At 35.9% G+C, this 17,974-nt stretch overlaps 1 protein-coding gene and 1 long non-coding RNA gene across 2 annotated transcripts in view; both read left to right on the plus strand.

The window, feature by feature from the left end:
- The window catches only part of LOC125229598 (syntaxin-binding protein 5-like), a 525,297-nt gene that overhangs the window by 215,189 nt on the left and 292,134 nt on the right, over nucleotides 1-17,974 (plus strand). The window lies entirely within an intron of this gene.
- Nucleotides 1-17,974, plus strand: part of LOC125229599 — a 217,898-nt gene that overhangs the window by 165,850 nt on the left and 34,074 nt on the right. The window contains exon 5 of the long non-coding RNA XR_007177423.1: nucleotides 1,956-2,021. This is a non-coding gene — a long non-coding RNA (uncharacterized LOC125229599). The remainder of the gene's footprint in view (nucleotides 1-1,955; nucleotides 2,022-17,974) is intronic.

Genomic DNA, 17,974 nt, shown 5'->3' on the forward strand with positions numbered 1-17,974 from the left:
GAATTTGTTTGTCCATGAAGCGTGAAGAATAATAGATTTACTTTAGTACCCGATTTAGGGTCAGTCAATTTCGAGAGGTTGAACGAAAGACACTTGGAAAATTGGAGGGCTCTGTTTGTACATGTAATCTCTTCCTGCTTTACTGACTACGCTGTTTAGTTGCCTAATTTTAAGGTTATAAAATGCACAATACAGGTCTTGTAGTCTGTTTTTAATTTTTTTATTTATATAAAAGCATTGGAATTAACTCTCGCCTGCTACTTCCTGAGCAATTGCGACTATCACGAGAAAAGCATTTTAAAAGTCGGCAACGCACTTATAGGTACTCAGCGGAGTATAAAAAACACCCATATGCATAGAATCTTTCACGCTTCGTAAATTATCGTACTTATTGGTAATCTGTATAGTCGCTTTCCGTATTTAGCGACGTTTCGTTGCGCTGACGATTAGCATCACAAGATGACAACTACGCACCCGTGTGTCCATGGCCAACGGTAAATGTTATTCCACTGCTCGTGTGCCTCCTATATCATTAAAAAACAAGAAAAGAAGTATTTATTTATTCTATAGATGCGCAAAACACTTCACTAAGGGCCTGTTTCAGAATCTCCAGTTAAAGCTATCTGTCAGATTTAAAATAACACGCTCTCTTACTTCTTTCAGGTGAAAGAAAGAGAAAGTGTTATTTTTTATCTGCCTGATAGCTTTAACTGGAGATTATGAAACAAGCTGTAATTTGAAAAGAGTGATTCATATCATAGAAGTAGCCTTTCTTTTCTTAAAAAGTCTCACTTTATAGTTTCTTCAGCCCTGTCAGTCACGTGGATTAGACGAAGCGAAACTTTTTTAACGGTTACGACGGCTCACAACTTTTAAAGACCACTATTCGGGGAAAATTTAAAGGTCTGTGTGACGTAACTAGATTGGTGAAGCGGGTTATGTCACGAATAGTTGTTCTCATTTATTCGCTCTTTGTGTATGACAAATCTTGAAATTAACCCCTTATACCTAACTATGTGGGTTGAGTAATCTCGCGGGGTATTTTCTGGATCTATACAAGGATTTAACTAATTAAATTTCCGATTTATTTCTAATTCGGTTTTGATTTGAAAAACTTGTTGAACTTAATGTGTTTTATACATGGTTGGCCGTACGCTACGTTTTACCTAGCATTCTATTACTTAGAAAATGATTGATGAAACGAAAATTTAATAAGCAGTGTATTTTTTCATTTCGCATTTACAAAATATACATAAGTAACAACATCAGCAAGGCGGAAAAACTTATTTCTACAGGCACAAGAGCGCGTCAGATATTTATTTAGGTATTTAGCGTTTTTTGTGTACGATAATGTCGCTGGTGACAGTACTTCAACCAGTCATACATAAATGAAAAAATAAATCGTATTAAGTTAAGCCATCTTAAGTAACTATCAAGATATTCTGAAATTATTGAAAGTACAAAACCTTGATAAAATGATATTCCGTACCGTACATTTAGTAACATAATTTAGCCACGTACGGTTTAAAGCATTCTTTATGAAGCAACTACTCGACTTTATATACGAATATTACTAATGTACGCCGTACGTGCCCGGCGTAAGCTGCACATCTCGAGCTAAGCGCCTGCATAAATACTAATTAAATAAGATTAAGCTGCAGTCGCAACGTTGTAAAAATATTAATGTCCTTGTCATGTTTTTACGTTCTTGTTAGAATTTAAATGTTTTTAAGTGCATTTAGTATCACGATGAACAATAGTCATGTGTTATTTTGTTTTAATAAAATAAAATAAAAAAGAGTAATATGTGGAATGGATGTATTTCAATGATGTGTTGAGTGTGTATATCACAAACAGTGTTGTTTAAAAATATAATTACTTGGCATTTACTTATTAAAAATCAATGTAATGGACAAAATACAAATAAAAATAAGGTGTTTTCTCGTTTGTTACAGGTATGTTACATCAAGGATATTTAAGGCAGTTATTTCTATCGCCAGGCGAAACTTAATGATGAATAAGTAAGTGCAAATTTCTTCACTTCATTTGAAACTTCAGAAGTAGTAGTATCTTTACTAATTATATAAATGCAAAATTTAGTGTGTAATCTCTCCGCATTTAAACTACTGAATCGATTTGTGCAGTTGAATTTGTTTTGGGAGTAGTTTGGGACCGGGAAAACTGAAAAGGCATAGAGTAATTGAATCATTATTAATTTGGCAAAAAAAAAGATAGAAATTAAAAAGTATCGTCCCTTTCAAATCAAAATGTGAGAGAAAGCGAGGCGGTACACTAATTTTGCTACTTTTCAATTTCCACTTTTTAACCCCCGACGCAAAAACGAAGGGGTGTTATAAGTTTGACGTGTCTGTCTGTCTGTCTGTTTGTCTGTCTGTCTGTCTGTCTGTCTGTTTGTCTGTCTGTGTGTGTGTCTGTCTGTGGCATCGTAGCTCCCGAACGGATGAACCGATTTTGATTTAGTTTTTTTTGTCTGAAAGCTGAGTTAGTCGGGAGTGTTCTTAGCCATGTTTCATGAAAATCGGTCCACTATGTCACGGTCGGGGGTTTTTTCAAAATTTTAATTTTGTGGTTAGGTTATTTCCCATTGCTGTATATTATGTACGAAGTCGCAGGCAGGACTAGCAAGCTAGTTCTCCATAATTAACCTAGGTCACCCGAAAACTATAAGGTACCTTATTGTGCGCCCATTAGCAAGTGGGTCTCACCAATCGCACCACACATTCCCAACTTCCACTATTAATACGAAATGTTCGTAATAAACTACCGGTCCCATTGTTTGTAATATTAGTTTGCGGTTTATGCTAGTTTTAGTTGTTTTCTATGAAATATACTCTTAGTTTTGTGGGAGTAGCTTTCCTGAAGGGTAAGTAGTTATCCTAAAGTTGTACTTGCTTTCACTTTCCTGTCAGTGCATTTAACTTTTTTAAGTAATTTTAGTTAGTAAGTGGTGACGTCACAAATTTTTAATAACTTATTTTTGGAAATTTCTACAAGTAGAGGAAAAGCCTTATAACTACAAAAAGTAATCTCTACAAAAATCCGACAGGAAAAAAAAGTGAAATGCCGTGTGAGCCAAGAAATTATCTCAAAACGAACATAAACTATATAGGTTTCAATTAGTTTTGCAGTGAAAAAATCAAATAATCATCGTTATCATATTGATAACGTTAGAATAGTATTGACTTCTAAAGTATTTTTGTTTCCATTAAGATTTCCTTATTTTCATTGCCCTTGTGTGCACTTGCTTCAGTAGCCCAACTATAGGCTCAACATTACACAACCCGCGCCTAAAATTGACAGGCGATAATGTATTCTCATCTAAACCTAAACTTAGTATCGCAAACTCCCTTTTACGTTCCAATTTGATTTCTATTCCGTTGTAAAGTCGAAATTTCTGAAGTACTGTCATCATATCAATCACACGGAAGGAAATGGAAATGGAAATGGATGGGGATGGAACGAGAGTCCGTTATGTGACTGCGGCCTTGAGGATCAAACTACCCAGCACATAATCGAACGATGCCCTAAGAGACGTTTCCAAGGCAGCCCGGTGGATCTCTATACCAATTTGACACCTGACGCGATCGGTTGGTTGCGTAACCTGGATGTCGACTTATAATGTTAATTGTCTGCAAATATACGCTATACGCTTAAATAAATAAATAATCACACTTCTGAAATCTGGCGGGCAAGAACGGTAGCGTTATGGCCTATCGCATCGGTTTGTTCCTCGCATTTACAGAAAGTGCGAAAAGGACACACTGACGCGATAGCCCATATCACGCTACCGTGCTTGCCTGTATTCATACAATTAAAAACCCTACTCACGTTGAGCCATGGTTAGAAATGTATGAACGTAGATCAAGTTTCAGACGCACATACGGCTTTTACGTCATTAATGTTGTAACGGCTGTGGACGGACAACAATGGGCTTCCGCCGGAACTACCCTCCACTTACACGGGTAAACTAGGCGTGCACAGTTTCAAGGTTACCGGAATGTTGTGTAGGCTGCTCGAGGTAGTGGACTTAAGGGCTAATAAAGGCTAGCTTGGCTAAGCGTCAAAACTGCATAAATTAGTATGCAAATATCAACATCAAATTTAGATTACGTGTAATACGATGATGTAGACAGTATGCCAAGTTGAGCGCTAACTTTTATTTAAACTACGTAAAAGTTCAATTGGACTTAAAAGCAAACGTAATAATCATTTGACCTTCAACCTTCATTGGCAAAATCATGAATCGCTTCCGTCGTCGTAAAATTTAATATAACGTTAAAAGGCCATAAAAATTGACTGCCTGCTGAATTCCAATAATCTCGGATTGTATGGGATCAAGCACAATTATTCAGAGGCCGAAGTACTTGACGAGAAAAGTATTTTATTAGAGGTTCGTCCTTCACCTACATTTGCCACTCTAAATGAAGAGTCACCTTTAAAAAGCTTGTGCTTTGTGATTAAAGTTTGAGACAGAAAAGCTGAATTTACTGTTTTGAGACGTCAAACATCGTGATATTATGTCAATACACTCAATACACATTACATATATATAATAATTACAAAAACACAGCAGTTACACACTTACAAACTATTTAACACAAAACTACACAAAGCAACCAAAAAAAAAATCTACAAACATCAAACTGCCAAAATAGGAAACTCGCAATAGTTTGTGCTTATAGTGTCAAATGGAAGTACAAGTTGTAGTTTTCAGCACTGTAGGTACTGCACTGCACGTCAAAATTACGCGTATAACATGAAGGAAGGTAATAATAGTTATTTGTTATACAAGGGGGCAAAGTTATATTTTAACGCCGAGTGTGGAATTGAAAAACGAGCAAGTGAAAGGATTCTATAGTTGAACCACGAGCGAAGCGAGTGGTTCGAAAATAGAATCCTGAACTTGCGAGTTTTTTAACACACGAGAAGTAAAATACATTTGCACCCGAGTGTAACACAAAACTTTTCCCCTCACTATATAGCGAGGAAACTACAACGCAAAAAATGCGTTTATCACTGCTTCCAGTAGCTCCACAGGTGGTAAATCATCTTTATTACTAGATTTACCTACTTTTATCAATTTTAAAGCAGTTAATTTGACTTTATTCAAGGTCAAATTACTTTACCCACTAGTGGATAAAATGCGTTTTTACCCGCTGGTATTAAAGGACAAAACACGTGTTTCCGAGCTAGTGAGGAGAAAACAAAATTGATGTAGTATTGTATTCGGTTACCGCGATAGTTACCCATTATACGCGATATAATCCGATTCCATAGTTTTATTTCAAAATTGATGTAAGTTAAGCAAGTCGGTATTGATCGAGTTCTATTCTGCCGCTGTAACTCGTAAAGTTTAAGCGAATGAGTTTGTTCAGCACACTATCTATACATACTAAAATTTCAATCTAACATTTCATCAAACATTACAAACTAATAGCCAAGTAATTAACAGTAAAACACTCGTTCAAAACCATAACAACCCATGTAGTGGTTCTCGCTAGCTTGAATTTGAGCCCTAAAACGTATCCTACAGTGTTAAAACTGGTTTGTAAGCTTTTCTAGAGTTAAGACTGTTGGTAGTCGGGTCTAGAATCAGTTGGCCTGGGCGTCAGCGGCAGTTATTAAGGCACGAGGACAATTTGCCTGGTCTCGACTGACCTGCCGGGATAATTGTTTGCACAGATTGGTATGTAAAACGGTCGTATATACCTACGTTAATGCCGTTTATATCTGCAGAAAATTGCTTCTTATTTTATTTAAGTTAAACTGTATAAATTATAATTTTGTGTTCTGAAAACTGCCAACCAAATTATAAATATGTAACGTCATGGTTATCCAGTGTCCTTTTTGTTTTATACTCATTAATTAGGTTTGCACTATTAGTAAGAATATGCACCTTCAAAAAATTACAAAATGAAGATAACACAACACAAGCCTTCTTGAGCTTATCGTGGGACTCGGTCAATCTGTGTAAGAATGTCCTGCAATATTTATTTTTTTTAATTATTTTATTTGATCTGGATTTGTAATGGATACGGATTATGCGACGTTCTTGCCAATGTCACTTCTTCCAGTTCGCAATTCTGGACAATCTGAATTCTACACAATTAGTATTTCACCTCATTCGCTATTGTGCACAGTTATTACTTGTGGACAGTGGCGATTCTTCCTGTTCGCAATTCTGCACATTCTGAATTGCACACAGTAGTTTTTGACCTCATGCGCTATTATGTGCAGTCATTATTTGTGTACAATAGCGATTCTTCCTGTTCGCAATTCTGCACAATCTAAGTTCCACACAATAGATATTTCGCCTCATTCGCTACTGTGCACAGTCATTATTTGTGTACAGAATAGTTTCTTCCTATTCTCAATTCTACGCACTCCGAATTCGACGCAATAGGTATTTCACCTCATTCGTTATTGTGCACAGTCATTATTTGTATACAGTATAGTTTCTTCCTATTCGCAATTCTACACAATTCGAATTCCACACAATAGGTATTTCGCCTCATGTGATATTGTGCACAGTCATTATTTGTGTACAGTATACTTTCTTCCTATTCGCAATTCTACGCAATCTGAATTCAACCCAATAGTACTTCAACTCATTCGATTTTATGCACAGTCATTACTTGTGTACAATCTTGTTTTGCATAATCTCAGCTTCCTCAATCCCCGCAAATACGCACACATAGAAATGCAGAAAGTGCCTTCCGCGGCGCACTAGAGTAGGCAAAGCTCCAAATAGCATTATTAATATTAACTACCGTTATACACATTCAGCAAAAATAACATTTAGGTGTCAGATGGCGTTGTTACAGGCACTGTATTCAATTTTGACACCTAATTTTAATATAAATTAAATCTAACCAGTCACCATATCAATATCTTGTAAACAAAATGTTAAAATCGAACCTTTGCTGACTATAGGTATAGGCCAATATTTACTAAATAATTACTACTACTATTTACTAAGTATTTTTCGGGAAACGTTCGTATTTGTCATGCTATAATAGTTCACATTGTGACATTTGATGAAGTAGAACTGCTGATAATAGATCATAACGAAATTCCTCAGCGACGTATAGCTCATGTAAGGAGATTTCTGCGTTTCTATGTGTACGTGTTTGCGGGGATTGAAGAAGCTGAGATTCTGCAGAACGAGATTGTACACAAGTAATGACTGTGCTTAAAATCGAATGAGGTGAAATACTATTGAGTCGAATTCAGATTGTGTAGAATTGCGAATAGAAAGAAAGTATACTGTACACAAATAATGACTGTACACAATAGCGCATGAGGCGAAATACCTATTGTGTGGAATTCGAATTGTGTAGAATTGCGAATAGGAAGAAACTATACTGTATACAAATAATGACTGTGCACAATAACGAATGAGGTGAAATACCTATTGCGTCGAATTCGGATTGCGTAGAATTGAGAATAGGAAGAAACTATTCTGTACACAAATAATGTCTGTGCACAGTAGCGAATGAGGCGAAATACCTATTGTGTGGAACTTAGATTGTGCAGAATTGCGAACAGGAAGAATCGCTATTGTACACAAATAATGCCTGCACATAATAGCGCATGAGGTCAAAAACTACTGTGTGCAATTCAGAATGTGCAGAATTGCGAACAGGAAGAATCGCCACTGTCCACAAGTAATAACTGTGCACAATAACGAATGAGGTGAAATACTAATTGCGTAGAATTCAGATTGTCCAGAATTGCGAACAGGAAGAAGTGACATTGGCAAGAACGTCGCATAATCCATGGATACAATCTGACCGTAGGTAGGTATCTAAAGTGACACTTCTGATCGAAGATATGCGAGTATATGAATAAAACAACGTATTAGTACATACAGTAAGAAAATGTGTCTTTTTATAATTTCTTAAATATTTTATTGGACCGGTATAACGTATAAGAGTTGTATTACTAAGCTAATTCCAGCAAATACACAACATTTATATCTTCAAAACTTAACTTCATATTTGTCGTATTCAATTCCAGAAACAAGTAAAGTACCACTGTTAAATCCAGCCACAAATTACAGAAGCTACAAGCCAAAACAGACCAAAACAAACACTAGACTGATCTGGATGTTAAACTGGCATACATTAAGTCCGCGAGCGTGCCAACTGTAACTTTACACCAAAAAGGTTCTATTCACCACGAATTTTAAGCTTGAAAACCAACCTTATATACAATGAGACGGGGTTTGGATTGGGGTGTAGTTAGGAATAAATTGTCTGGCTTGAAGCCAGGTTCGAACCCCGGCCCGCAGCTGGCGGGGTTGCATTGAACTTGAATTTATTGGGTTTGTTACAAGCGCTTGTATTATGTGCTTCTTTTGTGATATGAAACGCGTCGCTGTAAGCGATCTTAATGTTATCTCGCGTGAAGGCTATAGGTACTTGTATTTGACAGTGATTTCACCTTACTTGTACTTTTATGTATTCTGTGACTTGTGTGGCAATACGTGAAACGCGATTCGTGGTAGGCCTTCTGGAATGTATTGGGTAGCACTTGCCGCGTTCCGCATTCACTTTCCTGTTCCTGTTATTGTACCTGTGTGCTACTGAAGTAAGTGTAGTATATGTGTTAATGACGTCATTACTATGGCTTTACGTCATATATGGGTTCTTATGTGCATGATGGACAATATTGCTTTGACATTCCTGTTGGCATTTCTGTAACGCTTGCTTGAGTTGTTGCGTAGTACCTATGTATTATAAATGTTTGATTCCTTTTTAGTTTACAAACATTTGGCTTTGGGTCTGAGGAATATTGACAATTGTGTTTAAAACGAAACGATATTTACAGCGGGATGCTAAGTTACGCCTAGCCTCACTATGTGGTAATCCATCAGAAAATATCTATAAAGATCTGAAATAGGTTAGTAAAGTACGACTGCCGCTCACATTGAACACCTTATACCTAGTTTACACCTATATCAGACGTGATTGGAAAGTGGATCAGACGTAGATGCTGCCATGCGGAATGGGTACGTCCGGTTCATTTGTTGATGAGAGTTGTGTTATGCCATGTGTCTCATTTGATGCAGAGATAAACTAAATGAGGCTCGTGGTTACCACAACTCTTAAAACAAGAGCACTTTATTGTCAAAACAACAAGTAGCGACTAGATTTACAACATATGATTGTTAGAGTAATTATTTATTAATGCCTTATTTTGATTTATCTTACTGTCATTTATGATGAAAGTATTAAAGAATATCAATTGACTAATAGTAGTCACTGGGTTTCCGCCATGTTGGAATGTTATAAAAATGGCGGACAAGCAGTGACGGGGGCCAGTTCGAGTACAGACGAGTAGTAGTGAAGAAGTCTTGAATTATTTATTGTAAATTGGTTGTTAATATGTTTGTTATAAGTGAATAAAGTAAATGTGATGGTACAAGTAATAGTTTTCATCATCAACCTGGTAATATCCCCAACAGTTCAGAAGTTGGACGAAACAAAAATCGATAAGATTTTTGCCACGCCGCACAAGTGTAAGGTTTTTTTTTTAGTCAAAATAATGTAACGGATTTATTTAGCGAAACGTGCATTTAAATTGCTTTGGTAAGTGAGACATGTATTATATTTATTTCTTAAAATTAAACTTCATGTTCTGAAACTGGTTTGATAATCTACCCTCATGGCAGTATAAATTGATGAACTCTCATTATTGTTTTATTTAAAAGATGACTTACTTTTGTACCTAAAAATCTTTTTACAAAAGGTGTGTAACATTACATTGCCCATTAGTTATTGAAACACATAAATCTGATAACTATATGACTAGTATATTCTGGATACACAATAAGCGCCGTCATATGATACGTCATTCAGTTTGTGACAGTAAAATTTCATAAATTAATTGGCATAAGGAAATCGTGGAATTATGAGTAAAGTAAATTTGTATCTTATCAATAGAAATAAAGTTCTGATTAAACGACTGCTTTATTTAACGATGCCTCGAGTTGTTAAACACAAGCCATTTTATGTTGTTTCCGAAAAGTGGTGTAATTTATTCCAACGAGGCAATTGTCCTGCTGTTGTATTCTGTTATTATAATATAATTATACATATTCGAGCTTATCAAGTTATACAGATCAGATAAACAATTAAACATTCATGCTGAATGAAATACGCTGTGTAAAATATGTTCTCATAAAGTACTTCAATAATTTAATCCCTCGTGTCCGGTAACACAAGATTGGTAAAAATTATGTATACTTATGAAAAGTTGATCTCAATTCAAACTGAGAATTATAATGCAGTTCTTAATTTTGATATTTAATGCTTTAAGTACGATTTTGAACAAAAACGATTCCTGTTCATTTGCAAATACATATTTAATAGTGAATTTAACATATTATATTAACCGTTAAAATTGAAGTTGTGCAATTGTGGGTAGTTTAATTCTGTTAAGTACTGAATTTAAATAAACAACTTTGATAATAAGGTTGCCAATCCCTGGTATGAATAATGGAGAGTAAGTTGTATCTCTAATCATCTTCAGATATTTTATGATAACTCGTTATAAAAATGTTTAGCGTTTTAAAGTTTTAAAACTCAACGAATTGTAATGTGTTGTTTTTCAACGTTTTATTTCACGAATTGGACTGATTGATCTCATTTTGATTGTTGACGGTATGCTACCACATTTATGAATACTATTTTATAATGGCCAGTGATGGCAGAATTATTTAATCAAAGTAACGTATAAAACAAAATTCTTCGCATTTTACCATGGTGATCATGAGTGATAATTCGATGGGAAATCGAAAAATTACATCTATGGTGTGAATAAATATCATTAAGACATGTTTCAGACTATTAGTAAATAAAGTAATATCTGTTTGCTTCTTAAGACTCCTTATTCCTTAGAGCGCTCATCAATTTCACGAAACGGCCATCGATAGATGGCGTTGGCGCTCGGTACGCGAGCACCTGCAACTCAACGCGCGTTTCAACGCCGACACAAATAATCTTGATAGTTTTGAATTAAATTGGTAATAACATAATTTTCAATTTTATACGGGGAATTTCCTGTTCATGGTATGGTAGTAGTAAATAAGGTGTATGAATGTAGTAAAAGTATAGTAGTCTACATATACATATATAAATACAGGTTACCTAATTGATTGATTCAACAACCAACACCGCTGAGCCGAAACTACGAAAGCTAGAAAGTCGAAATTTGTATAGATTGCATTAACAAAATTTCGAAGAGATAAGAATCGATTATGAAAATTTACACCCCTAGTAGAGGGAAAAAGGGGGTGAAGGTTTGTATCGGGATCAATTTGTTTTTTTTTATTAGGAAAATTTTAGTTAGGAACTTGAAATTAGAGAATAGTTTAATAGTGATTTCTGTTTTTTTATTGAATGTATATGCATACTGATTGGTCCCATTTTTATCAGAACCCAGTTCTGATGATGGGATCCTGGAGAAATCCAGGGAACTCCTCAAGTCTGAAAGGAATACATATAGCGATTTTTGTGTTTTTATATGAATAGCATGCATTTACGTACGGAACAATGACATTTGGTGCAGTGGAACTGTTGATGATGGTCAGACCGGAACTCCCTAAATCTAAACGGCACAGTTATAGTGACTTTCATATTTTTATAAGAACAGCATGCACTTACGTCCAGAATAGTGACATTTGGTGCAGTGGAACTGCTCATGATGTTGTGTCACTTTTTAACCATCGCCTCAAATCTCTCAAGGAAGGACGGTTCTCAATTCGTCTGTTTTTTTTTGTTTGTTCCTCGATATCTCCGTCGTTACTGGACCGATTTAAAAAATTTAATAATTAAAGCATTAAAAGCAGTTTTAAAAAATACCTACACATTTTTACATGTGCTCTGCCTACCCCTTTATGGGATACAGGCGTGATTGTATGTATGTATTTGTACATAATCCAACATTCGCAAGTAGCTTTCATCAGAACCCAAAAGGCGGTGGTTTTTTTTCTTAAAAATTATTAAACGTTTTTTTTATGGGATAGGAGGCAAACGAGCAGACAAGTTGCCTGATGGTAAGCGATCACTGCCGGCTATGGACACCCGAAGCACCAGAAGTGTTGGTGCGTTGCCGACCTTTAAGATGGATGTACGTTCTTTTCTTGAAGGTTTAAAGGTCGCATCGGTCCGGAAATACCGCTGGCAACAATTCATTCCACAGTTTAACTGTGCATGACGTGACCTGTGCAAAACATTGCGTCTTAGAAACATTTGAAAGGGTGAAAATCAAATTATGTACATGTTCGTTCTAAAAGTAGCTGATCAAACATCATCGGTTTGGAAAGCCTGCGGTTAAATTTTTGCTCCTTCCTTACTAGACATATTTTATTTAGAGGGTTTTGAGATTTAGGTAATAAAACAACGCTTCATTAGGTTTAATAGCATTATGTAAAGTATAATGTCAATGTAAGTGCAAGCAGTCTTATGAATAGAATAGCAGTTCTGTTGACCACCTCCTGACTCCATCATGAGACCTTGGACCTCATCTAGTTCGATGGTGCTCGTCGGCCCAAATCTAATGAGCCCAAACATGATGGGGTTATAATGAGGAGAATAGCAGTTCTGTTGACCACCTCCTGACTCCATCATGAGACCTTGGACTTCGTCTAGATCGATGGTGCTCGTCAGCCCAAATCTAATGAGCCCAAACATGATGGGGTTATGATGAGGAGAATAGCAGTTCTGTTGACCACCTCCTGACTCCATCATGAGAACTTGGACCTCGTCTAGTTCGATGGTGCTCGTCAGCCCAAATCTAATGAGCCCGAACATGATGGGGTTATGATGAGGAGAATAGCAGTTCTGTTGGCCTCCTCCTGACTCCATCATGAGACCCTGGACCTCATCTAGTTCGATGGTGCTCGTCAGCCCAAATCTAATGAGCCCAAACATGATGGGGTTATGATGAGGAGAATAGCAGTTCTGTTGACCACCTCCTGACTCCATCATGAGACCTTGGACCTCATCTAGTTCGATGGTGCTCGTCAGCCCAAATCTAATGAGCCCGAACATGATGGGGTTATGATGAGGAGAATAGCAGTTCTGTTGGCCACCTCCTGACCCCGTCATGAGACCTTGGACCTCATCTAGTTCGATGGTGTTCGTCAGCCCAAATCTAATGAGCCCAAATATGATGGGGTTATGATGAGGAGAACAGCAGTTCTGTTGACCACCTCCTGACTCCATCATGAGACCTTGGACCTCATCTAGATCGATGGTGCTCATCAGCCCAAATCTAATGAGCCCAAACATGGTGGAGTTATGATAAGTAGAATAGCAGTTCTGTTGAACATCTCCTGCCTGACTCCATCATCATGAGAACCAGAACCTCATCCTGGTCCCAAAATATAATAATAATTCAAACTCTCAACAAACTTCACGTATAACTTAAAATCCAAAATCATATGAAAAGCATGTCGAATGCTAAAATTGCATAAGGTGTAAAAAGGATCAAGATTTGTTTAGTCGCAGTTTACGGCACTTCTCGGAACTATCGCGCTGCTTACGAAAGCTAGGTGCGCCGGACGATCAAACGCAGGTCCGTTGTCTTCGAGCGCTCGGCGCAGACTGAGCGGGCTCGCGTTAGCACAGTGTCTTTTATTCGAATTTTAGGTGTTTTAAAAACATATCTATCGACATTAAGGTATGTCTTATATGTATGATTTTTTTTTTATAGGTCAATAAGAAGTTCTAGTTTAGGATAATATTATTTAAGAGTTACAAAAAATGCAGGAATCGCAGGAAAAATACATAATGTAAACCTCTTTTTATCGAAAAAATGGGGAGGATACGGAAGGTTATTTATCCACCATTTCAAGTAAATCTTAAAATGTCAAAGTATTAGCTAACTCGTACAGGATATAACAAATAGGATTGTGATCATTTATTACCCCAAATAACATTTTTAACAGCACAATCACGATTCTAAACGAGCTATTCCACTACGAAATTTGAAAACGTCTTCCGAAAAAACTGATTTTTCGGAAGTATAAAAAGACATATTTTAAAGTAGTACCAATTGACTTTCTAGCTTAAGATATGTACTTTTAGGAACATTATCATTTTTTTAATAATCATTTATAGTTTCTTTATAATTTTGAATGAAAAAGGTTCTATTTTGCAAAAAACGCTCGTCTTTAGGAATAAGGCCTCTTAAGAATAACGATTCAATCTTGATATGCTTATATATTATGGTGCATGTGACATGACATGGGTGATGGTCACATGTAGTCATATGTAGAGTCATATGTAGAGTCAGTCATATGTAGAGTCAGTCATATGTAGAGTCAGTCATATGTAGAGTCAGTCATATGTAGAGTCAGTCATATGTAGAGTCAGTCATATGTAGAGTCAGTCATATGTAGAGTCAGTCATATGTAGAGTCAGTCATATGTAGAGTCAGTCATATGTAGAGTCAGTCATATGTAGAGTCAGTCATATGTAGAGTCAGTCATATGTAGAGTCAGTCATATGTAGGTCATAGAGTCATATGTACGCGTAAACTCGAGTATTTTGGCCCCAGTATAAAATAATGACTTGAGCCAGGGTATTGCACAATGAATCGTATCTTGTGGAATAAATGGTTGACGCACGCGGATGGACGTGCGGGATTTAGAGCGCGTGGATGAACGTGCGAGATTTAAAGCGCGTGGATGAACGTGCGAGATTCAAAGCGCGTGGATATACGTGCATAACATTTAAGCACGTTGATGAACGTGAAAGACTTTCATTTCAACCTTTATAAATACATGAAACATGAATATAAAAGTACAACATAAATGACTGTGCCTTAATATCAGAATGTATATTATTTGCGACTTTTGATTGGATAAAGCAGTACAGCAATAATTACATATTTATCTTTTGGCTACGTGTAATACGTGTATCCAGTTCTTTACATGTTTTATAGTCTTAGGTGATCAAGAATAAAGTAACAAAAAAAGAGACTTTATTGATAACATATAAAACTTATTACCTAGCAGGTTTAGCTCGTAAAATATTAAAAGTGAAGTACTTAAACTTTGTATCGGTTATGAAGAGACCTATTAGATTTAAAATAAAATCGTTACTAACGACTAGTTTCCCTTTCATAGATAAAAGAAATAAATTGAAAATGTGCAATTTGAAATCTAGAGAGCAAACATTAATAATCTTTTGTCTTTAAATTCGCGATAGCTCTTCATGAAAAGAAAATATATACTTGCTTTATGTGTGAATAGATCTTTTGATAATTAAATGAATTGCTTACCACTTGCGGCTTGTAATCAGCGCGAATAAAGATACGTCGGATATCGTATTTGGTTTTTCATACGACACGGTATTTATAAAAAAAAGAGATTATGTATATAATGTCTGACGGGTGTCGCTATTGTTGACCTGTAACCTAAATAGTATATGTACAAAGAGTTTTTCTATTTCGGCATACTATTGCATCAATCTTAGCTAGTACCTAAAATAATAATAATAATAACAGGATAAAAAAAAATAATAATAAGGACCTACACCGTAGTCGTGTACTTGCGATTAGTCTTAAATGGTTGCGTAATATAATATGTTTACGTTACAAATGGTAAATATTAACTAGGCGCGATATTTTATTGACAGGTCATTTGAGTATTTAAAGATTCTGTAAATGTGTATGATATATACATCTGAAAAATCTTGAATATAATTACTCAGTATATATAAACAGTAGATATATTAATAGGCGATGACAATAATTTAATTAATCATAACGACTATCGATACATTATGACTTATTGAATTGATTACCGAACCATAATCGTTTTACCATAATTTCGAAGACAGTCGAAATTATGTTCCTAAAGAAAGTGTTGCAAGTTTCAGATCAAGGACCGAGGAGCGTCCAGGTGAAAGGGCCAGGGTCTGGTATTCGTTTACCACCCAGGAGTGCCCAGGTGAGAGGGTCGGGGTGTAGATTCACTTCCGACCCAGGAGTGCCCAGGTGAGAGGGTCAGGGTAAAGATACCTCTGTTTCGATCGTCCACCGTGGGTCCTCATACGCTGGCATGGTATGCGAGCTTGCGTCTGGCGGCGCAATGTCCGGCGTCCGTGATGAGCAGCATCGGCAGCACTATCCAGGCTGACAGAGCTTGGGTGGCCCATGATGCTGTTGCAGCGGACGGGTACATCATGTTGCCAAAGCCCGTGGCGGCACGGGAATTTCATTCAATCGTGTGATGAGGTGGTGATGTCATAAAACCGTGTAAATGTGTTCTTTTTGCTTGTTTCGCGAGTGAAGTGTGAAGTGAAGTGTTGCATTGTTTACTTAAATATGTTTATAACTTGTGAAATTAATTTAATTATCATAATTTAATTAGATGTAATGAATTCAATTGGATGTAATGAATTTAATTAGATGTAATTAATTTAATTGTATCGAAGTTAATGTTATTCATATATTTATTTTTCACGGGCCTATATTTCTTGATAAGATTTATGGAAATATTTAAAAATCCATTTTATAGGATATCGTAATTATGGGGTAAAGGTATCGGTATGAAGTGAAGTGATGTTTTGTGTTTCTATTGTTTAAGAATTATTTCAAATGCATATTATACTACACTTTTATAATCTTTTTCTTGTATAAACTGATATTGTCTTTCTTTTGAATTATTTCACATTAAGTTTTGGCGAAGGGTCTCGCCTCGAACAGGATGGCCGAGCTGTTAGAGTAATTATTTATTAATGCCTTATTTTGATTTATCTTACTGTCATTTATGATGAAAGTATTAAAGAATATCAATTGACTAATAGTAGTCACTGGGTTTCCGCCATGTTGGAATGTTATAAAAATGGCGGACAAGCAGTGACGGGGGCCAGTTCGAGTACAGACGAGTAGTAGTGAAGAAGTCTTGAATTATTTATTGTAAATTGGTTGTTAATATGTTTGTTATAAGTGAATAAAGTAAATGTGATGGTACAAGTAATAGTTTTCATCATCAACCTGGTAATATCCCCAACATGATTGGTATAAATTAATCTTACTGTAATAGGAGCAAGAATCACTGATTATTTCATTTATTTGATAATATATTATCGTTGTAATGGCATATTAGCCACTTTCCGTTTGTAGCAGTAACACAATGGTTTACTGCGACATAACACATATTGCTTGGTCAGCGACAAACCAAACATGTATACACCGTGTTTCACTTAACACTAAAAACCTGAAAACAGTTTGTTCAGAATCGAGAGTAGAATCGATTGAGCTATATCTTGATGGGGGTAATATTTTTATTTAAATTAGTATTATTAATTATTTTTTACGTGCCCATTCTATTGTACTCGTAATACAACATTGTGTATATCGCATTGCTAGAGGTTGTTTACCTTTTTTCAGTATTTAGGGGTATTAATACTGGCCGGTTACTTGGACGATTATTTTTTCCGCTACTAGTTTGACGTTGTTTGTCAGTTTAATCTTAATGTTTATCATAAGTCATAACAAATTGAACTCGTACCTAATTATAACCTTGTCATTTTGAACATTGAGTATATTTGCTTACTGCGATTACCTGTCCAATTTGAAGTTTACTGTGACAAAGCTTTAAAGTGTTTTACAGTGACATCTTAGCTGTCTATTGGTAAACCCTATGTCGTTGCAGTAACGTGCACAAATAAATAGTGTTATGGTTTATGATGGTAGTTAGCAATTATTTTATTGAGTGTAGAGCTAAAAGTCAAGTAGAGCTGTACAGAAAATTAAAAATTCAATTAAAAAAAAAGTAACGATCAGATTAAAAGATGAATACTCTAGATGAGTTTAAAAAAATAAAAATCAGTTGGGGTGTCTGAGGTTTTGAGTGATACCGGAAACACCGTGTATATAGGCATACCTTTATACAATAAATGAATTGTTAGATTCTTTACTTGTCTACGCTTTA

This window comes from Leguminivora glycinivorella, chromosome 9 (genome assembly GCF_023078275.1).
Source record: "Leguminivora glycinivorella isolate SPB_JAAS2020 chromosome 9, LegGlyc_1.1, whole genome shotgun sequence".
Lineage (NCBI taxonomy): Eukaryota > Metazoa > Arthropoda > Insecta > Lepidoptera > Tortricidae > Leguminivora > Leguminivora glycinivorella.